Source organism: Dreissena polymorpha, chromosome 5 (assembly GCF_020536995.1).
Source record: "Dreissena polymorpha isolate Duluth1 chromosome 5, UMN_Dpol_1.0, whole genome shotgun sequence".
In the NCBI taxonomy this organism is placed as follows: Eukaryota; Metazoa; Mollusca; class Bivalvia; order Myida; family Dreissenidae; genus Dreissena; species Dreissena polymorpha.
The window spans coordinates 93,444,977-93,470,177 of NC_068359.1; the positions used below are offsets into that span (position 1 = coordinate 93,444,977).

The 25,201-nt window shown below is 34.5% G+C and overlaps 1 long non-coding RNA gene across 1 annotated transcript; it reads right to left on the reverse strand.

The window, feature by feature from the left end:
* LOC127832138 (uncharacterized) lies at positions 1–24,314 on the reverse strand. The gene is made up of 3 exons (XR_008026707.1): positions 22,244–24,314; positions 5,836–7,710; positions 1–118 (listed from the first exon to the last, which is right to left on the reverse strand). It is a non-coding gene; the product is annotated as an uncharacterized LOC127832138 (long non-coding RNA).
* Between the last annotated feature and the right edge of the window lie 887 nt (positions 24,315–25,201).

The window sequence follows — 25,201 nt, forward strand, 5'->3', positions numbered from 1 at the left end:
AATTCATGCTTTTATATCTTTGTCATGATAACCATTGGTTATGTTTTATCTAAATACTTGTGACATAGGAATACTGGTAGAACTTTTACTTTGAAATAGTGCCAATGTCAACATAAACCTTTTGAAATAAATAGAGAGTTGTAACAAAAGCTGCATTAACAACACAGACGCATTTAAATCTTATTGTTTTATGTTTTATCGACAATGCTTTGTATTTACTAATAAAAACAACGGTGGGTAGATTCGCCAAAATATGCGAAATAAAACAATGAAGCATGCAGAGTAAACTGTTCTGTGTTATTACATTTGTATTGACATAAGATAGCGTTATTCTGATTTCATCTTTATAAAAATCGGTTAAGTTACAAAATATTAATAAAACCATTGTGAGACAAACTGTGATAAACATTTTGACCGCAAAAAAGAGATCTGCTTGCTCCAGTCATTATTTCTTAATTATGAAGCCATTTCAAGGGAGTAATATAGTTGTCAAAACAAGCTCCACCTTTAATTTATAATCTTGGTGTTTGTCAAAATTTTACACTTGCCGTCTTTGTGTTTAATTCACTGTTATATGTTTTGCTTTTTAAAACATTGGCCAACGCACGCCTAGACAATCACACAGTAAATTCTTACGTCTGGAACCCGTGCGATACTAGTGGAATCAAAAATGTCGAAGACAACTCTGATTGTGACTGTTGTTGTTGCATGCATTGGTAAGCATTTATTTCGTTTGTTAGTATTTACTATGATACAATAAAATAAAATAACGTTTAGATGATAAAAGACTGTAAATTACTACAACTTTGTTTTCGTTAGCACTTTAATTCAATTGCACGTTCGTATAACTTTAATACAAGACTCCATTGGTTAACCTAATACCGTACAGAGATATCAATTTTCCATTAACATTCGTATCTTAATATTTTGTTCTTAAAATTATATGAGGTACGAGGACAACTTTGTTTGTAATATGCCATAAAAACCCGATTTAAACATTTGCACGACTCGAAATGGAAACAAAAAATAATGGATACTCGAAAACGAAATCAATCAATTTTAAGTTAAAATGTTTAACCGCTTTATATAAGGAGCGACACAAATTAAATACACGCTTTTGAATATTGATAATACTAAATCATTATACTTTATCAAATAAAACTGGCTCGAATATCGTTATCTTAACATTATCAAAGTTCCAAACTACCATATTTAGTAATCTCCAAGCATTTTTTACGTAATTTTCAAAAGCGTCTCGAGCACCTATATATTTAGCCATTAATATCGGTAAGCTTATTTCTGTGAAATTACTACATCGGCGTATCTTACCAATCAATTGTGTTACGTAATATCACCTTTTGTTTTTAATTGCATTTTGACATAAACGAAATAAACGCTACACTTTGAAATGGAAACGATCATTAATTGTACCATAAGTGCCGCATGCATTTTATGTTATTTCACAATACAGCCGCATCCCAATCACGTCACACCTACTAAAAACTATGGAAAAAAATAATACAAAACACTTGCAGTGTATGATGTTAATAGACTGCCTTTCCCGTTCAACTTTGGGTGGCTTTTATGAATAAAAGAACGAGCTCATATAAACCGGTTTAAACGCTCATTTTTTTGGTACCGTTTCAAGCAGAAAACCAAGTTTTATTCAAGTATGTGCTCTTGTAATTCCCATATATGTTTCAAATACTGTTGAAAACGGCGAAATATCACATTAAACACATAATTACATATTTTGGATATGCAAAATAATTAACAAGAAATATCTTTAAAAAGATATACGGTGTTGATTGTGGTTGTGGTCGATGACAGATAAAGAGTTATATCAATGAGACAGTAAATGCCCTTTTCTGAACAGTTCTTAGCCGAATCACATGCAAATCAATTAAGTTGCGCCAGATTTCGTGGTTTATTTCGCATTTAATATTAGATATTATTAACCATATATCTATAAATATAGAACAGAAATACACAAGAAGAATGGGAATTAAATGAAAATATACGAGTCAATGGCCCTCGCACGCATCAACCGTACATATTTGAAATATAGCGCGTTCTTCGAACAGACATGTTACATAGTGGTTTTCCGGACATAGTTATTTGATTCGATTGTTTATAGTATCGTGAATCATCGCGCTCATGCTTAATAAATTGGTCACTATGGTGGAATAATTCTTAATAATCAAAACTTGTACTTGTCATGGAATTATTGAAAACAAGAAATATCTTTAAAAAAAAATGTATACTGCGTTGATTGTGGTTGGAGTTGGTGAAAAGTAAAGAGTTCAATGAATGAGATCAAAGATAGCGAATGTTTTTTTCTGTGCTGTTCTTAGCTGCATCACACGCAGTACGGGATGTTACGCGGAGTTTTCGCGGCTTATTTTACAGTATTACATATTGCTGGTCATAAACCTATAGATACAAAACATAAAACCAAAAAAAGAATGGAAGTGAAATTAAAAGATATAAGTAACCCGGCCACACGTGAAGTATTCGTAGAGCTACATATTTTAAACATTTATACGCGCGTTCTTCGAACAAACCTGTTTTAGTGGTTTGTCGGACATTGCTATTTGATCCGATTATTAACAGCATCGAGAATAATCGCGCTCATGCTTAATACATTAGTCAAAATGGTGGAATTTCTTGTTAAATTAATCAAAAATAATATTTATCATGGTATTGTTGAAAACACATTAAGAATCTATTATTGACATGCCATACTTATATCGCTGAATATCTTCATTTAACATATTTCTGGTCTAAAGACATTTAACATATTTCTAGTCTAAAGAAAATTTCAGTTCACCTAGTTCACGCGATAGCGTCTATATTATATAACGATTATTTTATTGGCCGCAAACTGACCCTGAAGCTTGCTTGTTGGAATGCAATGTATTAAAGTGAGGCCACGCTTCCACTGTCGGAACGACGGCTTGTTTAAAACTTTATACTTTTACATGTTAAATGTTAAATTTCGAAAACAATTTAAAATGGTTTGGCCAAAACGAATATCAGAATAGGGAAAAACAATATTTTTATGAACTTAAATATACTAATACACAGACAGGAATATGGAAGTAATTACTTAATATGAGAACATAGCCTTTAAGTACAAACGCTTTGGCGCTGGCAATCCTCTGAAAATAAAAGGTGCACGCACAAACTGTATTGATGTCAAGACTTGAGTGTAAAACTGTTCTATCTATCAAGCCTTTTCATTAGAGATAAAATTGTTTCATGCTGAACACGCAGTATAACAGTGTTACAAAGACGCGTTCATTTTTCCAATGTTCTGGTGGTATCCTCAAATCAGCCAATGGAATAAATGAAGTGTATTCATTCGTGTCTAGCCGCGGGAAAGGTCAGGTAAGGTCAGAAGTGACGTTAAACAGCTTTGCCGAAAAATAAAACGACCTATACATCATATTTGAAAATTATTTAAAGACTTAAACAAAATCGCTGTTTCAGCAAATTTTGTCAAATAGCATTAGTAAAATTGTCAATATTTTTACCTGATGCAAAATAAAAAGTCAATTCCACATTGATAGCCGCACAAAAGAAAAGCGCACCAAAACGTAAAATGATGCTGTTTTATTACGTAAATATTGGCGCTTTGTGTATCGGTGTTTACAGGTGTGCAAAAGGATTATCTTTTCAAAAGCATTATCCCGAATTTTTCCGTCAAATTCTAATTCGAAATAAACGATTGATTTCGTAAAAATTGACAGACAGAAAAATTAATATATTGAGTCAGTTCATTTCTTTACGTTCAAACTAAATGGTAAAAATATATATATTACTCGTTTTAGCATGTCACTTCATGCAAGACTTGAAATAATGTTCTCAAATATCTGTCTATTTTTCGCTACGATGTGTTTGTATTTACTTTAACATAAACGCCCCAAACAGGGATCGAAATTAGCACGGACCGACTAGCCATTGGCTCCTTTAAATGTAGTGGACGGATAGCTTTACTGGGGAAAATGAACATATTCTTTGTTCAAACACGAATATAAAAAAGAGTGTGTTCTATTTTGACTGGTTAAAAGCTTACAATCAATATATAATATTTGAATGTCTTAGCTTGTGGAATTAAATTACAATTAATTATCGCGTATTTGTTTGTAGCGGCGGGAACGAATGCCCTGGAGTGTTACACTTGTAGCAGTCTTACCGACGGCAACTGTGCCGACCCCTTCGCGCCTTTGAGCAACGTGGCAACCGATAGCTCGTGTATCGCTTGCTCAAAGATCAAGATTCAAGACGGTAAGAAACTATAGCTCGATATTAATTCTTTTTTATATATCAGACTGTGATAATATTTTATCATTATCGCACTTGGACGACACGTAAATAGAGATTGAACTATTGTATTCACGTTCTTCTGGTTTTCCAAAGCGCACGAGGTCGTCTGATTTTAGATGAATTAAAAATATTTTTAACAGTTGCTTCGAATGTCTCTTAACCACGTCAATTTCGGCCAATCGTCTTCTTAACACATCGTTAACAAATCATAAATTGTTATAAAACTGTTCTTTCATGTTGATTCCGGTTGATTTGCGGTCTTGGCATTGGTATTGATGTTAAAGCTACAAACTTTTTTCAGTTGTTACAAGAGCCTGTAGGGTTGGGTTAAGTGGCTGCCTTGACGTAGATCTCTTCGGCATTAAAACTTCAACGTGTATCTGAAACGATGTTCTCTGCAATGGTGGAAATTACGTGACCGTAACCACGGCAGCGATGTTGCTCGGAACCGCTGTTGTTCTGCTGAAGGCCCTTTTCTAAACGCAAATGCAGTTTTGAGAACTTTAAAACAGCATACTGAATGCAAAGATATGATGCCAAAAAGATTTTACGAACACTTTTAATAACATTTATTTTTTTCAACATTGTTCAAGCTATACTTTTTTTGTAAATAAATTATATCATCGAAACATAAACATAAAAAACTTAATAAAATATTTTTCAAATTTTCATGTGTGTATCGTTTATTTGATCGTCCCTTTCATTGCAGTTTTTTGCACGCGACGTATTGAATCAACATTGTAAAATCTTCAAATCGAGATTGCAACCCGTGAAGATATTTGTGTCTGCATAGGCACTGACTTCAAATATTCATATAAGCGGATAAAGTACTGAAAAAGTCAAACAAGGTCTTGAATGCTCCAGTGCGTGCAAAGAGTGTAAAGGAGTTTGTTGTTCAAACTCACGTGGATTCTCAGACATACCAGAACATGAACATGATGAGATCTAGATTTGGTCCACAATTGTAAATATTCAAGTGTGAAGAATGGAAGGCCTTTATTTATACGGTATAAATGTTATCATAAATCACGGTCTTTTTATGTCCCCCACCACTATAGTGGGGGAAATATTGTTTTTGCCCTGTCTGTTTGTGTGTTGCTTTGTTTGTTTGCGTCAAACTTTAAAATTTGCCATAACTTTTGCAATATTGAAGATAGCAACTTCATATTTGGCATTCATGTGTATCGCATGGAGCTGCACATTTTGAGTGGTGAAAGATCAAGGTCAAGGTAATCCTTCAAGGTCAAAGGTCAAGTATATGGGTCAAATTCACTCATGTAATATACACTTTTGCAATATTGAAGATAGCAACTTGATATTTGACATGCATGTGTATCTCATTGAGCTGCACATTTTGAGTGGTGAAAGGTAAAGGTCATCCTTCAAGGTCAAATATATAGGGGGACATAGTGTTTCATAAACATATCTTGTTTTTATTCAAATACTTATGACATAGGAATACTGGTAGACATTTTACGTTGAAATAGTACCAATGTCAACATTAACCTTATGAAATAAATAGAGTAGTAACAAAAGCTGCATTAACAACACAGACGCATTTAAAAGGTTCCCATAAACAAATGTCTTTAGTATGCATCATGTCTGATGTACTGATAACATTTACAGTAGTCTAAATACCTATTACAGTGGTTTCATCTAATGTTTTTATTTTAAGTAAAATATTTATATTAAGGTTTATTCTGTTATGCAGATGGATATATCAGCTAGTTTATCATTTTTAAATACAGACTACAATCAACTACTATTATTGGTTCTTTTATAATTCTTTTTGACTTCATTATCATTATTTTGATGTAAATGTTTATTGCGGACAATTGGTAGGATTCGACTATTACTTTTGGGAACGTAAGTCATTGCATAAGGTGCATCATTATTTCTATCAACAATTGTATAAACACAGCCAATGTATAAATATTTTTATTGGGAAAATTAGACAACAGCTGAATATATTCAACATAGGAAAATAATGGTATACAAATAAATTATTTAATTTCCATAAGCTTATTTAAAACATTTTGACGTATAACAAACAATTACAAACTAATGGATAATTTGTTTAAAAAAAATGTTAAAACAATATATTTCAAACAAAGGGTTTAGAATAAAACTTGAATAAACATAAGAAGATACTTTGTTACTTTTACCTTTTCCAAATATGCATTTAAAATATAACACTAAAATATTCTATGATATCACAAACATGTATTTAGATTTAGAGGTTATAAAACGCTCACCTGAGACCCAAATGAACTAAACTGTTCTGTGCAGGTACAGGTCACAAGATTTCACAATTGACTTACAAGGAAAACTGCCCTAACACCTAGTGGCCATGTTTTGCTTTTTAAACAAACCACAATCATTTTCAAACACAGACCAGACAAATTTCTGTAATTCTCTTGGCAATTTTCAACATTAGGTTGGCATAGTTTACCGTAGCAACATAAAGAAAACTGTTGCGCCGAATTGCCAGTATATTAAAATGGACAATATTTTATTTGTCAGAGAAATCATTAGAACAAATGTTTAGAGCAAGTAACAAGAAGATTGGGCAAATAAATGTGATTTCTAGTGTTAAAAAGCTTTTTTTAAATTTGACTTTTTGATCTTTTTGTTTCAAAATTTAACCCACTTTTGAAATGATCTTAGCTTTGATTGGGACAAAATGTTTTCATCATATTTTTTTTATCCCATGTGACCTAGTTTGGAACTCATTGGAGATATCACTTGATATATTTTCTGACTAAGTTTCATGAAGATTGGGCAATACATCTGGCCTAAAGTGTTCACAAAATGTTTCTTAAATGTGTCCTAAAGGCCTAGTTTTTTAACCCACACATGACTAAGTTTCAAACCATTTGGACTATTGATTTGTCCACATGTCATGAAGATTGGGTAATAAATGTGACAAGCGGGCCATATACCTCGGTTGGGAAAGTGCTGGACTACAAAGTTGAGAATCACAGGTGTGCCACATAACTTGTGAAGGAATTGGTCATGAAATCATTCTACTGCCATTTTTAATCTACCTCTTATTCAACTTGGGCAGTTACTGGCATAAATATGTGCACTGGTAAACAAGGTTACACAGTACAAGTGTGGGTAGGTTAACTGGCTGCCATGTGCATTTACCCTAACAACCTTGTGTTTGACACCACGTGACTCAGTTTGTATCTGAGAAATAATTGGTTCATGAAAATTGTGCAATAAATGTGGCCTTAATTTTTTAGTTTTTTTTTAATTTGACCTATTGACCTAGTTTTTTACTAAATGTGACCCTGTTTTGAAGTCCCCTGAGATCATTGGTCAATAATAATGGCCTCCAGAGTGTTCACAAGCTTTGTCTTTAATCTACATAGTGACCTGTGTTTACCCCACAAGACCAAGTTTCAAATTCAGCTGATATATCATTTAAAACAATTATCAGACAAGGCACCAAACAACTGTAGCACACAAAAGTAGTAGTGCAATTGAAGAGGAAGCAACAATCAAGGTACAAAATGTTTAACTACAAAGCTTGAATGTTTATTTCTATCTTTACCCACCAAATAGTGCAACTAAAATTATTTGAAATAAAAAAATCAGCATGTTACAATTAAAATATTTTGTTTTTGCAAAAGAAAAGAGATATATAATAAGAAATATATGACCACCAGATTACCTGAATTTGTCACTTATTTTATTAATGTATTTAGTTGTGGTGTTGTACAAACCCGCCTTAGGCTTGACATCCGATGACGTCATTTTAGCATATTGCACTTTAAAGCCGCATGTTAAAGGTATTTGAAAATCAAATCTTTTCTTTCTTTAATTTGACATAGTTTTTTAACCTATGTGACACATTTTTAACTTTTGCAAACATATAGATAAATGCTCTCACCAAGTTTCAAGGCGGTTAGGCAATCCATGTTATGTCAAGAGTGTTCACAAGGAGATTAGACATTCCATGTTATGTCAAGAGTGTTCACAAGGAGATTAGGCAATCCATGTTATGTCAAGAGTGTTCACAAGGAGATTAGGCAATCCATGTTATGTCAAGAGTGTTCACAAGGAAATTAGGCAATCCATGTTATGTCAAGAGTGTTCACAAGGCGATTAGGCAATCCATGTTATGTCAAGAGTGTTCACAAGGAGATTAGGCAATCCATGTTATGTCAAGAGTGTTCACAAGGAGATTAGGCAATCCATGTTATGTCAAGAGTGTTCACAAGGAGATTAGGCAATCCATGTTATGTCAAGAGTGTTCACAAGGAGATTAGGCAATCCATGTTATGTCAAGAGTGTTCACAAGGAGATTAGGCAATCCATGTTATGCCAAGAGTGTTCACAAGGAGATTAGGCAATCCATGTTATGTCAAGAGTGTTCACAAGGAGATTAGGCAATCCATGTTATGCCAAGAGTGTTCACAAGGAGATTAGGCAATCCATGTTATGTCAAGAGTGTTCACAAGGAGGTTAGGCAATCCATGTTATGCCAAGAGTGTTCACAAGGAGATTAGGCAATCCATGTTATGTCAAGAGTGTTCACAAGGAGATTAGGCAATCCATGTTATGTCAAGAGTGTTCACAAGGAGATTAGGCAATCCATGTTATGTCAAGAGTGTTCACAAGGAGATTGGGCAATCCATGTTATGTCAAGAGTGTTCACAAGGAGATTAGGCAATCCATGTTATGTCAAGAGTGTTCACAAGGAGATTAGGCAATCCATGTTATGTCAAGAGTGTTCACAAGGAGATTAGGCAATCCATGTTATGCCAAGAGTGTTCACAAGGAGATTAGGCAATCCATGTTATGTCAAGAGTGTTCACAAGGAGATTAGGCAATCCATGTTATGTCAAGAGTGTTCACAAGGAGATTAGGCAATCCATGTTATGTCAAGAGTGTTCACAAGGAGATTAGGCAATCCATGTTATGTCAAGAGTGTTCACAAGGAGATTAGGCAATCCATGTTATGTCAAGAGTGTTCACAAGGAGATTAGGCAATCCATGTTATGTCAAGAGTGTTCACAAGGAGATTATGCAATCCATGTTATGTCAAGAGTGTTCACAAGGAGATTGGGCAATCCATGTTATGTCAAGAGTGTTCACAAGGAGATTAGGCAATCCATGTTATGTCAAGAGTGTTCACAAGGAGATTGGGCAATCCATGTTATGTCAAGAGTGTTCACAAGAAGATTAGGCAATCCATGTTATGTCAAGAGTGTTCACAAGGAGATTATGCAATCCATGTTATGTCACGAGTGTTCACAAGGAGATTAGGCAATCCATGTTATGTCAAGAGTGTTCACAAGGAGATTAGGCAATCCATGTTATGTCAAGAGTGTTCACAAGGAGATTAGGCAATCCATGTTATGCCAAGAGTGTTCACAAGGAGATTAGGCAATCCATGTTATGTCAAGAGTGTTCACAAGGAGATTAGGCAATCCATGTTATGTCAAGAGTGTTCACAAGGAGATTAGGCAATCCATGTTATGTCAAGAGTGTTCACAAGGAGATTAGGCAATCCATGTTATGTCAAGAGTGTTCACAAGGAGATTAGGCAATCCATGTTATGTCAAGAGTGTTCACAAGGAGATTAGGCAATCCATGTTATGTCAAGAGAGTTCACAAGGAGATTAGGCAATCCATGTTATGTCAAGAGTGTTCACAAGGAGATAAGGCAATCCATGTTATGTCAAGAGTGTTCACAAGGAGATTAGGCAATCCATGTTATGCCAAGAGTGTTCACAAGGAGATTAGGCAATCCATGTTATGTCAAGAGTGTTCACAAGGAGATTAGGCAATCCATGTTATGTCAAGAGTGTTCACAAGGAGATTAGGCAATCCATGTTATGTCAAGAGTGTTCACAAGGAGATTAGGCAATCCATGTTATGTCAAGAGTGTTCACAAGGAGATTAGGCAATCCATGTTATGTCAAGAGTGTTCACAAGGAGATTAGGCAATCCATGTTATGTCAAGAGTGTTCACAAGGAGATTAGGCAATCCATGTTATGTCAAGAGTGTTCACAAGGAGATTAGGCAATCCATGTTATGTCAAGAGTGTTCACAAGGAGATTAGGCAATCCATGTTATGTCAAGAGTGTTCACAAGGAGATTAGGCAATCCATGTTATGTCAAGAGTGTTCACAAGGAGATTAGGCAATCCATGTTATGTCAAGAGTGTTCACAAGGAGATTAGGCAATCCATGTTATGCCAAGAGTGTTCACAAGCCCTTTCTTCAATTTTATCTGGTGACCTATTTTTGACACAACATGACCTTAGCTTTGAACTCTGCTGAGTAATCATCGGGACAAATGCTCTGACCAAGATTCAGTAAGATTGGAAATAAATGCTGCCTCCAGAGTGTTCACAGGGCAAATGTCGACGACAAACAACCAAAAAAGGTGATCATAATAGATCCACATCAGCATATTGTGCAACGGTAAGCTAAAAACAGTTATTGGTAACAGACCATGCAAATAAAGTTATCATCTTACTTGTTACTTTATTGTAAATTACAAGTCATCACAATATCACCATATTTCATCAAATATTCTGATTAAAGTAATCATTTCAACAATAAAAATCTGATTATTTTCTATAGGTAGCCCATTTATCTTATTTCAAATGAGACATTTAATCCAACATAAAAACTATGTTAGATTATCACAAAGTCTTTGATAAATAATTTAGGTATATGCTTGAGTTATAATATTTTACAAATAATAGGCAAAATAAGACATTATTGGATACTTTTGAAAAAAATATTTTAAAAAGAGGCCCATGAGGGCCTATATCGCTCTACTGGCTGGAATCAATAGGGCTCAAGCCCTTGATAGTATGAACAATCTGAGTAAGTTTTAAACAAACAGACCCAAAATGGGAAATTCATCGCATAAACAAGAAGAAACGTAAAATTTAAACTTCAAATGGCTCCATTTCAACAATAAGTTGGACAAATTTTCTTTACTCTCAATGGGGTTCTGGCCCTTGATGATATAAAACATCCGTTGAAGTTTCAAACGGATAGAACTTTATATGTAAACAAACAAGAAATGTGTTTGTCGGAAACACTATGTCCCCTTCTGCGCCGCTTTGATTTATTTGTTTTTGACCTTTGACCTTGAAGGATGACCTTGACCTTTCACTACTCATAAATGTGCAGCTCTATGAGATACACATGCATGCCAAATATGAAGTTGCTATCTTCAATATTGCAAAAGTTATGGCAAAATGTTAAAGATTTTCTTTTTTTTCTCAAATTCAAGGGGAGATAATTCTGGACTTATAACTTCGATATTGCTCATTTTCAATAGGGTTTGACTCATCATTCAGATAAAGACACTGTGCAAGTTGGGAAATGATTGGATGAAAACTGTGGACTTTATTGCGTAAACAAGCCTTATTTCACAATTTTCTCAAATTTAAGGGGAGATAATTCTGGACTTTTTTCTCTGATGTAACCCATTTTTGATAGGTTTCGAGTCCTCATTAATATCAACACACTGAACAAGTTTGAAAAGAAGTGGATGAAAAATGTGGACATAATCAGATAAACAAGAGAAAGTCTAACGCACAGACAGACAGACACCATGCCATCCCATAAGCTCTTCTGGCCTATGGCCAGTAGAGCTAAACAAATCAATATCACTTAGGCCAAAAAGTAAGTGTTACAAATGAAAATATGTTTAATTGATCTGGTACAAAACCAGTTCAGGAATGTTTGCTGCAAAATTATAACAAAAATTTAAGCAGTGGATTTCGAGATAATTTTGTTAATACATTTATACCCAACCACAAAGCATGGTTTCTTTGCTTTTTGATGGAGAAAAAGTCTTCTGGTCCAAGAAAGAATGTGGCATAAAGAACAAAGCATATGCAGATGAAATGTCCAGAAATCAGATTGTCACAAATACAGGGTCACCCACTTGTATTTCTGTAAAATCCCTCTCCACCTTCCATGCATGACCAAGGTGAATTCCAAACGGAATCTGAAAAGGACCAAAGTTCAAAACCGTTTAAGATATCTGTTGAGAACTTTTGTAAGAAAGGTTACAAAGTGTACTGGGAAAGCCTATCTGGCTTAAAATAGAAAGCCTAGGTTTTATTAATTTTAATTCAATTGTGAAACTCGAGGGATAAATGTGATTTAAAAGTATTTTGATTAAAATAACAATAAGGGCTTTGTCACAAATATGACCAATACTCCTGTACTTCTTTGTCAATAATGTTCAAGGGCAAATGACTTGGGGGGGGGGGGGGGTGAAACAAGAGCTGTCAGACGCGCTCGACTATTTGAGTGCTTGACAGTATAACATAAGCCATCATGGAGAGGGGGGGGGTATAATGTGGGTGTGTGATCATTTAATAGATGATCTTACAAAAATAAGAAAACAAATTTTTTAATTTTTTTTAGGTTTAAGGGGGATGGGGTGGGGGGAGAGGGGGTATAATGTGGGTGTGTGATCGTTTAATAGATGATCTTTCAAAAATAAAGGGGGGGGGGGGGCGTGGGGGATGGTTTGGGTGGAGTGCATTGTGGTATGTCAGGTAAGTGTTGTTTTTGTCAAACTTTAACATAGATTTATCAATAATATGCATATTCTAAGTATAAAAGGGGCCATAATTTGGTAAAAATGCTTGATACAGTTGTCTGCTCTTGTTTATAGGTTGGGGTCATGTTGGTTAACAAGTATGCAAACTATGAAAGCAATATGTCAAAGGATATAGGAAATATTTGGGGTAGTACGCAAACTTTAACATAGATTTATCAATAATATGCATATTCTAAGTATAAATGGGCAATAATTCTGTCAAAATGCTTGATACAGTTGTCTGCTCTTGTTTATAGGTTGGGGTCATGATGGTTAACAAGTATGCAAAATATGAAGCAATATGTCAAGGGACATTGAAAATAGTTGAGGTAGTACGGAAACTTTAACATTTGCTGCATATTCTAAGTGGAAAAGGGGCCATTATTATGACAAAATGCTTGATAGAGTTGTCTGCTCTTGTTTATAGGTTGAGGTCATGTTGGTAAACGAGTATGCAAAATATGAAAGCAATATGTCAAGGGACAAAGAAAATATTTGGGTAGTACGAAAACTTTAACATTTGCACGCTAACGCAGACGCTAACGCCGGGGTGAGTAGGATAGCTCCACTATATATATTTTATTATATATAATAGTCGAGCTAAAAAAGTAACATCTGATTCAAACAAACTGACTTCCCAACAAACTGATACACAGAGTGACCCCAATGTACGCCCATGCTGCAGTGGTTTAAAGAACCGACATATTTGCTGACTTAACTACGGTGCATTTTTAGTACTTTTGTCATTTAACTTGCATGAGATCTCAATACAAGAATACATAAATATCACATTTTAAGTTTTAATGCTTTTCAAACAAGAACTGTTTGTGCTTGTTTTTTTTTCTGTTTCTTGTCAGATTTTTTTTGGACAAACTGTTTTTATTGCAGGACCCAAATCACTAAATCTGCATAATGTGTCTGCTTGTTTTCTCACAATAGCTTGCTTCATTCCTGAGCTATTTAGGCAAAACCTTTATTTTAGTAACAGTGACCTAGAACTTGATCACACACATCCCATGTGCATTTCCTGGACAAAACAGTATCTACATATGGGCCGTGCTATGTGAAAAGGTGGTTTAATGCATGTGTGTACAGTTTCGTCCCAGATTAGCCTGTGCACAGGCTAATCAGGGAAGACTTTTTCTGTTTTCTGATATTTTTCATTTCAAGAAAGTCTCTTATTAGCAAAAATCTAATTTAGGCAGAAAGTGTCATCCCTGAATAGCCTGTGCAGTCTGCACAGGCTAATCTGGGACAACACTTTACGCAATTGAACATTTTCAGAGCAAAGCTCATATGTTTTGTTAAAAATTATTTTGTTTTAAATTAATTGAGTACAAAGTAAACAATTCTTCAATATTTACTTGCAGTGACCTTAACCAAACCAACAACATATGCAATCCCTTGTTAGATCTTGATATAAGGTATTTAAGCATATATAATAACAACACAATAGCTCCATTTTGTTACTGAAAACACTTGCACCACTTATTGAAATATGGATTTCATCTTTGAAGTGTTTTTTCTTCTTCTGCTTTCAGAGGTTCTTGTCTTTAAAGAACCTCCAACATAAAGAATAAGCTGTTATACTGTTTCCATGGTTACCTTCTTTCCGTGCCAGACGGCAAGTGTTTTCAGGGGCTCTCCAGACCGTTCCCCACTACTCTGGTCCATACACACCATCTGACAACGGGAACACTGACCCTGGCTCTGTGCATGGAGTGGAACATTTGAATTATTGTGCCTTGTACTGGGAAAACTGGGCATAATGCATGGGCGTAAATTGTTGTACTGGATTAGGCTGTGCAGTTGGCACAAGCTTATCTGGGACAACACTTTCCTCTTTATCAAACTTTTTGTTTAAAGGAAGTCTCTTTGTACAAAAATAAAATCCACTCTGGATTGCACGGACAGCACAGGCTAATCTGGGATGACACTTAACAATATTAAGTACCATATCGCAACTGATGTGCATCATGATATATGGCAATATTAAGTACCATAATGAAGTTTCTTACCTTTATTACCTTTAAAAAAAACAACTTGTTTGTAAAAACACATATATTTAAATAATTTGGACATGATCTGCAAAATTAAACTTAAAATTAATTTCCTGAACAAATATTTTGCTAGTCAAAACCTACAAAACAAGACCAGAAACATCTATTACAAACACCCATATGTGTTGTAGTACTATTCCAGTTCACAAGCAAAGAGTGTCCAAGAAAAGATTACATGGATTGACAAAAGGAACGATGGAGACTAAGAAAAAGGCACACATACATAATGCTGATCAAAAGAAGTAGCAAGAACATGGTCAAGTTGAGTTGTTATTATCTAATCTTGTGAATTATATTTCAAACACTATGCTCTTAATTTACAAACATTTTTCACAAATAATAATATAAGACACCTGAAAGTGTAGTTTTCCAATTTGCACAGAGCTCCAGGTATCTTCCTCAAACGGGGAACAACCTCTGACAACCAGGTTGGCACGGAAACGATCCACAAGATTGTTCACATCTGAAAGAGAGGCACTGTTGTGTTATTGAGTGACAGAGATAGCTTATTGGTATGCGCTTTCCTAAGTTCACTCTTATTATGGTATTATGACATAATACATTATATTATGACTGATTAAAAGATCTAAAGGCCTTTATTGTTTATGATATAGAATAATGTAAAAATAATGTTGTTGCATGCATTGGTAAGCATTTATTTCGTTTGTTAGTATTTACTATGATACAATAAAATAAAATAACGTTTAGATGATAAAAGACTGTAAATTACTACAACTTTGTTTTCGTTAGCACTTTAATTCAATTGCACGTTCGTATAACTTTAATACAAGACTCCATTGGTTAACCTAATACCGTACAGAGATATCAATGTTCCATTAACATTCGTATCTTAATATAAGCTTATTTCTGTGAAATTACTACATCGGCGTATCTTACCAATCAATTGTGTTACGTAATATCACCTTTTGTTTTTAATTGCATTTTGACATAAACGAAATAAACGCTACTCTTTGAAATGGAAACGATCATTAATTGTACCATAAGTGCCGCATGCATTTTATGTTATTTCACAATACAGCCGCATCCCAATCACGTCACACCTACTAAAAACTATGGAAAAAAATAATACAAAACACTTGCAGTGTATGGTGTTAATAGACTGCCTTTCCCGTTCAACTTTGGGTGGCTTTTATGAATAAATGAACGAGCTCATATAAACCGGTTTAAACGCTCATTTTTTTGGTACCGTTTCAAGCAGAAAACCAAGTTTTATTCAAGTATGTGCTCTTGTAATTCCCATATATGTTTCAAATACTGTTGAAAACGGCGAAATATCACATTAAACACATAATTACATATTTTGGATATGCAAAATAATTAACAAGAAATATCTTTAAAAAGATATACGGTGTTGATTGTGGTTGTGGTCGATGACAGATAAAGAGTTATATCAATGAGACAGTAAATGCCTTTTTCTGAACAGTTCTTAGCCGAATCACATGCAAATCAATTAAGTTGCGCCAGATTTCGTGGTTTATTTCGCATTTAATATTAGATATTATTAACCATATATCTATAAATATAGAACAGAAATACACAAGAAGAATGGGAATTAAATGAAAATATACGAGTCAATGGCCCTCGCACGCATCAACCGTACATATTTGAAATATAGCGCGTTCTTCGAACAGACATGTTACATAGTGGTTTTCCGGACATAGTTATTTGATTCGATTGTTTATAGTATCGTGAATCATCGCGCTCATGCTTAATAAATTGGTCACTATGGTGGAATAATTCTTAATAATCAAAACTTGTACTTGTCATGGAATTATTGAAAACAAGAAATATCTTTAAAAAAAATGTATACTGCGTTGATTGTGGTTGGAGTTGGTGAAAAGTAAAGAGTTCAATGAATGAGATCAAAGATAGCGAATGTTTTTTTCTGTGCTGTTCTTAGCTGCATCACACGCAGTACGGGATGTTACGCGGAGTTTTCGCGGCTTATTTTACAGTATTACATATTGCTGGTCATAAACCTATAGATACAAAACAGAAAACCAAAAAAAGAATGGAAGTGAAATTAAAAGATATAAGTAACCCGGCCACACGTGAAGTATTCGTAGAGCTACATATTTTAAACATTTATACGCGCGTTCTTCGAACAAACCTGTTTTAGTGGTTTGTCGGACATTGCTATTTGATCCGATTATTAACAGCATCGAGAATAATCGCGCTCATGCTTAATACATTAGTCAAAATGGTGGAATTTCTTGTTAAATTAATCAAAAATAATATTTATCATGGTATTGTTGAAAACACATTAAGAATCTATTATTGACATGCCATACTTATATCGCTGAATATCTTCATTTAACATATTTCTGGTCTAAAGACATTAACATATTTCTAGTCTAAAGAAAATTTCAGTTCACCTAGTTCACGCGATAGCGTCTATATTATATAACGATTATTTTATTGGCCGCAAACTGACCCTGAAGCTTGCTTGTTGGAATGCAATGTATTAAAGTGAGGCCACGCTTCCACTGTCGGAACGACGGCTTGTTTAAAACTTTATACTTTTACATGTTAAATGTTAAATTTCGAAAACAATTTAAAATGGTTTGGCCAAAACGAATATCAGAATAGGGAAAAACAATATTTTTATGAACTTAAATATACTAATACACAGACAGGAATATGGAAGTAATTACTTAATATGAGAACATAGCCTTTAAGTACAAACGCTTTGGCGCTGGCAATCCTCTGAAAATAAAAGGTGCACGCACAAACTGTATTGATGTCAAGACTTGAGTGTAAAACTGTTCTATCTATCAAGCCTTTTCATTAGAGATAAAATTGTTTCATGCTGAACACGCAGTATAACAGTGTTACAAAGACGCGTTCATTTTTCCAATGTTCTGGTGGTATCCTCAAATCAGCCAATGGAATAAATGAAGTGTATTCATTCGTGTCTAGCCGCGGGAAAGGTCAGGTAAGGTCAGAAGTGACGTTAAACAGCTTTGCCGAAAAATAAAACGACCTATACATCATATTTGAAAATTATTTAAAGACTTAAACAAAATCGCTGTTTCAGCAAATTTTGTCAAATAGCATTACTAAAATTGTCAATATTTTTACCTGATGCAAAATAAAAAGTCAATTCCACATTGATAGCCGCACAAAAGAAAAGCGCACCAAAACGTAAAATGATGCTGTTTTATTACGTAAATATTGGCGCTTTGTGTATCGGTGTTTACAGGTGTGCAAAAGGATTATCTTTTCAAAGCATTATCCCGAATTTTTCCGTCAAATTCTAATTCGAAATAAACGATTGATTTCGTAAAAATTGACAGACAGAAAAATTAATATATTGAGTCAGTTCATTTCTTTACGTTCAAACTAAATGGTAAAAATATATATATTACTCGTTTTAGCATGTCACTTCATGCAAGACTTGAAATAATGTTCTCAAATATCTGTCTATTTTTCGCTACGATGTGTTTGTATTTACTTTAACATAAACGCCCCAAACAGGGATCGAAATTAGCACGGACCGACTAGCCATTGGCTCCTTTAAATGTAGTGGACGGATAGCTTTACTGGGGAAAATGAACATATTCTTTGTTCAAACACGAATATAAAAAAGAGTGTGTTCTATTTGACTGGTTAAAAGCTTACAATCAATATATAATATTTGAATGTCTTAGCTTGTGGAATTAAATTACAATTAATTATCGCGTATTTGTTTGTAGCGGCGGGAACGAATGCCCTGGAGTGTTACACTTGTAGCAGTCTTACCGACGGCAACTGTGCCGACCCCTTCGCGCCTTTGAGCAACGTGGCAACCGATAGCTCGTGTATCGCTTGCTCAAAGATCAAGATTCAAGACGGTAAGAAACTATAGCTCGATATTAATTCTTTTTTATATATCAGACTGTGATAATATTTTATCATTATCGCACTTGGACGACACGTAAATAGAGATTGAACTATTGTATTCACGTTCTTCTGGTTTTCCAAAGCGCACGAGGTCGTCTGATTTTAGATGAATTAAAAATATTTTTAACAGTTGCTTCGAATGTCTCTTAACCACGTCAATTTCGGCCAATCGTCTTCTTTACACATCGTTAACAAATCATAAATTGTTATAAAACTGTTCTTTCATGTTGATTCCGGTTGATTTGCGGTCTTGGCATTGGTATTGATGTTAAAGCTACAAACGTTTTTCAGTTGTTACAAGAGCCTGTGGGGTTGGGTTAAGTGGCTGCCTTGACGTAGATCTCTTCGGCATTAAAACTTCAACGTGTATCTGAAACGATGTTCTCTGCAATGGTGGAAATTACGTGACCGTAACCACGGCAGCGATGTTGCTCGGAACCGCTGTTGTTCTGCTGAAGGCCCTTTTCTAAACGCAAATGCAGTTTTGAGAACTTTAAAACAGCATACTGAATGCAAAGATATGATGCCAAAAAGATTTTACGAACACTTTTAATAACATTTATTTTTTTCAACATTGTTCAAGCTATTCTTTTTTTGTAAATAAATTATATCATCGAAACATACCTTAATAAAATATTTTTCAAATTTTCATGTGTGTATCGTTTATTTGATCGTCCCTTTTATTGCAGTTTTTTGCACGCGACGTATTGAATCAACATTGTAAAATCTTCAAATCGAGATTGCAACCCGTGAAGATATTTGTGTCTGCATAGGCACTGACTTCAAATATTCATATAAGCGGATAAAGTACTGAACAAGTCAAACAAGGTCTTGAATGCTCCAGTGCGTGCAAAGAGTGTAAAGGAGTTTGTTGTTCAAACTCACGTGGATTCTCAGACATACCAGAACATGATCATGATGAGATCTAGATTTGGTCCACAATTGTAAATATTCAAGTGTGAAGAATGGAAGGCCTTTATTTATACGGTATAAATGTTATCATAAATCACGGTCTTTTTATGTCCCCCACCACTATAGTGGGGGAAATATTGTTTTTGCCCTGTCTGTTTGTGTGTTGCTTTGTTTGTTTGCGTCAAACTTTAAAATTTGCCATAACTTTTGCAATATTGAAGATAGCAACTTCATATTTGGCATTCATGTGTATCGCATGGAGCTGCACATTTTGAGTGGTGAAAGATCAAGGTCAAGGTAATCCTTCAAGGTCAAAGGTCAAGTATATGGGTCAAATTCACTCATGTAATATACACTTTTGCAAAATTGAAGATAGCAACTTGATATTTGACATGCATGTGTATCTCATTGAGCTGCACATTTTGAGTGGTGAAAGGTAAAGGTCATCCTTCAAGGTCAAATATATAGGGGGACATAGTGTTTCATAAACATATCTTGTTTTTATTCAAATACTTATGACATAGGAATACTGGTAGACATTTTACGTTGAAATAGTACCAATGTCAACATTAACCTTATGAAATAAATAGAGTAGTAACAAAAGCTGCATTAACAACACAGACGCATTTAAAAGGTTCCCATAAACAAATGTCTTTAGTATGCATCATGTCTGATGTACTGATAACATTTACAGTAGTCTAAATACCTATTACAGTGGTTTCATCTAATGTTTTTATTTTAAGTAAAATATTTATATTAAGGTATATTCTGTTATGCAGATGGATATATCAGCTAGTTTATCATTTTTAAATACAGACTACAATCAACTACTATTATTGGTTCTTTTATAATTCTTTTTGACTTCATTATCATTATTTTGATGTAAATGTTTATTGCGGACAATTGGTAGGATTCGACTATTACTTTTGGGAACGTAAGTCATTGCATAAGGTGCATCATTATTCTATCAACAATTGTATAAACACAGCCAATGTATAAATATTTTTATTGGGAAAATTAGACAACAGCTGAATCTATTCAACATAGGAAAATAATGGTATACAAATAAATTATTTAATTTCCATAAGCTTATTTAAAACATTTTGACGTATAACAAACAATTACAAACTAATGGATAATTTGTTTAAAAAAAATGTTAAAACAATATATTTCAAACAAAGGGTTTAGAATAAAACTTGAATAAACATAAGAAGATACTTTGTTACTTTTACCTTTTCCAAATATGCATTTAAAATATAACACTAAAATATTCTATGATATCACAAACATGTATTTAGATTTAGAGGTTATAAAACGCTCACCTGAGACCCAAATGAACTAAACTGTTCTGTGCAGGTACAGGTCACAAGATTTCACAATTGACTTACAAGGAAAACTGCCCTAACACCTAGTGGCCATGTTTTGCTTTTTAAACAAACCACAATCATTTTCAAACACAGACCAGACAAATTTCTGTAATTCTCTTGGCAATTTTCAACATTAGGTTGGCATAGTTTACCGTAGCAACATAAAGAAAACTGTTGCGCCGAATTGTCAGTATATTAAAATGGACAATATTTTATTTGTCAGAGAAATCATTAGAACAAATGTTTAGAGCAAGTAACAAGAAGATTGGGCAAATAAATGTGATTTCTAGTGTTAAAAAGCTTTTTTTAAATTTGACTTTTTGATCTTTTTGTTTCAAAATTTAACCCACTTTTGAAATGATCTTAGCTTTGATTGGGACAAAATGTTTTCATCATATTTTTTTATCCCATGTGACCTAGTTTGGAACTCATTGGAGATATCACTTGATATATTTTCTGACTAAGTTTCATGAAGATTGGGCAATACATCTGGCCTAAAGTGTTCACAAAATATTTCTTAAATGTGTCCTAAAGGCCTAGTTTTTTAACCCACACATGACTAAGTTTCAAACCATTTGGACTATTGATTTGTCCACATGTCATGAAGATTGGGCAATAAATGTGACAAGCGGGCCATATACCTCGGTTGGGAAAGTGCTGGACTACAAAGTTGAGAATCACAGGTGTGCCACATAACTTGTGAAGGAATTGGTCATGAAATCATTCTACTGCCATTTTAATCTACCTCTTATTCAACTTGGGCAGTTACTGGCATAAATATGTGCACTGGTAAACAAGGTTACACAGTACAAGTGTGGGTAGGTTAACTGGCTGCCATGTGCATTTACCCTAACAACCTTGTGTTTGACACCACGTGACTCAGTTTGTATCTGAGAAATAATTGGTTCATGAAAATTGTGCAATAAATGTGGCCTTAATTTTTTAGTTTGTTTTTAATTTGACCTATTGACCTAGTTTTTTACTAAATGTGACCCTATTTTGAAGTCCCCTGAGATCATTGGTCAATAATAATGGCCTCCAGAGTGTTCACAAGCTTTGTCTTTAATCTACATAGTGACCTGTGTTTTACCCCACAAGACCAAGTTTCAAATTCAGCTGATATATCATTTAAAACAATTATCAGACAAGGCACCAAACAACTGTAGCACACAAAAGTAGTAGTGCAATTGAAGAGGAAGCAACAATCAAGGTACACAATGTTTAACTACAAAGCTTGAATGTTTATTTCTATCTTTACCGACCAAATAGTGCAACTAAAATTATTTGAAATAAAAAAATCAGCATGTTACAATTAAAATATTTTGTTTTGGCAAAAGAAAAGAGATATATAATAAGAAATATATGCCCACCAGATTACCTGAATTTGTCACTTATTTTATTAATGTATTTAGTTGTGGTGTTGTACAAACCCGCCTTAGGCTTGACATCCGATGACGTCATTTTAGCATATTGCACTTTAAAGCCGCATGTTAAAGGTATTTGAAAATCAAATCTTTTCTTTCTTTAATTTGACATAGTTTTTTAACCTATGTGACACATTATGTCAAGAGTGTTCACAAGGAGATTAGACATTCCATGTTATGTCAAGAGTGTTCACAAGGAGATTAGGCAATCCATGTTATGTCAAGAGTGTTCACAAGGAGATTAGGCAATCCATGTTATGTCAAGAGTGTTCACAAGGAGATTAGGCAATCCATGTTATGTCAAGAGTGTTCACAAGGAGATTAGGCAATCCATGTTATGTCAAGAGTGTTCACAAGGAGATTAGGCAATCCATGTTATGTCAAGAGTGTTCACAAGGAGATTAGACATTCCATGTTATGTCAAGAGTGTTCACAAGGCGATTAGGCAATCCATGTTATGTCAAGAGTGTTCACAAGGAGATTAGGCAATCCATGTTATGTCAAGAGTGTTCACAAGGAGATTAGGCAATCCATGTTATGTCAAGAGTGTTCACAAGGAGATTAGGCAATCCATGTTATGTCAAGAGTGTTCACAAGGAGATTAGGCAATCCATGTTATGTCAAGAGTGTTCACAAGGAGATTAGGCAATCCATGTTATGTCAAGAGTGTTCACAAGGAGATTAGGCAATCCATGTTATGTCAAGAGTGTTCACAAGGAGATTAGGCAATCCATGTTATGTCAAGAGTGTTCACAAGGAGATTAGGCAATCCATGTTATGTCAAGAGTGTTCACAAGGAGATTAGGCAATCCATGTTATGTCAAGAGTGTTCACAAGGAGATTAGGCAATCCATGTTATGTCAAGAGTGTTCACAAGGAGATTATGCAATCCATGTTATGTCAAGAGTGTTCACAAGGAGATTGGGCAATCCATGTTATGTCAAGAGTGTTCACAAGGAGATTAGGCAATCCATGTTATGTCAAGAGTGTTCACAAGAAGATTAGGCAATCCATGTTATGTCAAGAGTGTTCACAAGGAGATTAGGCAATCCATGTTATGTCAAGAGTGTTCACAAGGAGATTAGGCAATCCATGTTATGTCAAGAGTGTTCACAAGGAGATTAGGCAATCCATGTTATGTCAAGAGTGTTCACAAGGAGATTAGGCAATCCATGTTATGTCAAGAGTGTTCACAAGGAGATTATGCAATCCATGTTATGTCAAGAGTGTTCACAAGGAGATTAGGCAATCCATGTTATGTCAAGAGTGTTCACAAGAAGATTAGGCAATCCATGTTATGTCAAGAGTGTTCACAAGGAGATTAGGCAATCCATGTTATGTCAAGAGTGTTCACAAGGAGATTATGCAATCCATGTTATGTAAAGAGTGTTCACAAGAAGATTAGGCAATCCATGTTATGTCAAGAGTGTTCACAAGGAGATTAGGCAATCCATGTTATGTCAAGAGTGTTCACAAGGAGATTATGCAATCCATGTTATGTCAAGAGTGTTCACAAGGAGATTGGGCAATCCATGTTATGTCAAGAGTGTTCACAAGAAGATTAGGCAATCCATGTTATGTCAAGAGTGTTCACAAGGAGATTATGCAATCCATGTTATGTCAAGAGTGTTCACAAGGAGATTGGGCAATCCATGTTATATCAAGAGTGTTCACAAGAAGATTAGGCAATCCATGTTATGTCAAGAGTGTTCACAAGGAGATTAGGCAATCCATGTTATGTCAAGAGTGTTCACAAGGAGATTAGGCAATCCATGTTATGCCAAGAGTGTTCACAAGCCCTTTCTTCAATTTTATCTGGTGACCTATTTTTGACACAACATGACCTTAGCTTTGAACTCTGCTGAGTAATCATCGGGACAAATGCTCTGACCAAGTTTCAGTAAGATTGGAAATAAATGCTGCCTCCAGAGTGTTCACAGGGCAAATGTCGACGACAAACAACCAAAAAAGGTGATCACAATAGATCCACATCAGCATATTGTGCAACGGTAAGCTAAAAACAGTTATTGGTAACAGACCATGCAAATAAAGTTATCATCTAACTTGTTACTTTATTGTAAATTACAAGTCATCACAATATCACCATATTTCATTAAATATTCTGATTAAAGTAATCATTTCAACAATAAAAATCTGATTATTTTCTATAGGTAGCCCATTTATCTTATTTCAAATGAGACATTTAATCCAACATAAAAACTATGTAAGATTATCACAAAGTCTTTGATAAATAATTTAGGTATATGCTTGAGTTATAATATTTTACAAATAATAGGCAAAATAAGACATTATTGGATACTTTTGAAAAAAATATTTTAAAAAGAGGCCCATGAGGGCCTATATCGCTCTACTGGCTGGAATCAATAGGGCTCAAGCCCTTGATAGTATGAACAATCTGAGTAAGTTTTAAACAAACAGACCCAAAATGGGAAATTCATCGCATAAACAAGAAGAAATGTAAAATTTAAACTTCAAATGGCTCCATTTCAACAATAAGTTGGACAAATTTTCTTCACTCTCAATGGGGTTCTGGCCCTTGATGATATAAAACATCCGTTGAAGTTTCAAACGGATAGAACTTTATATGTAAAC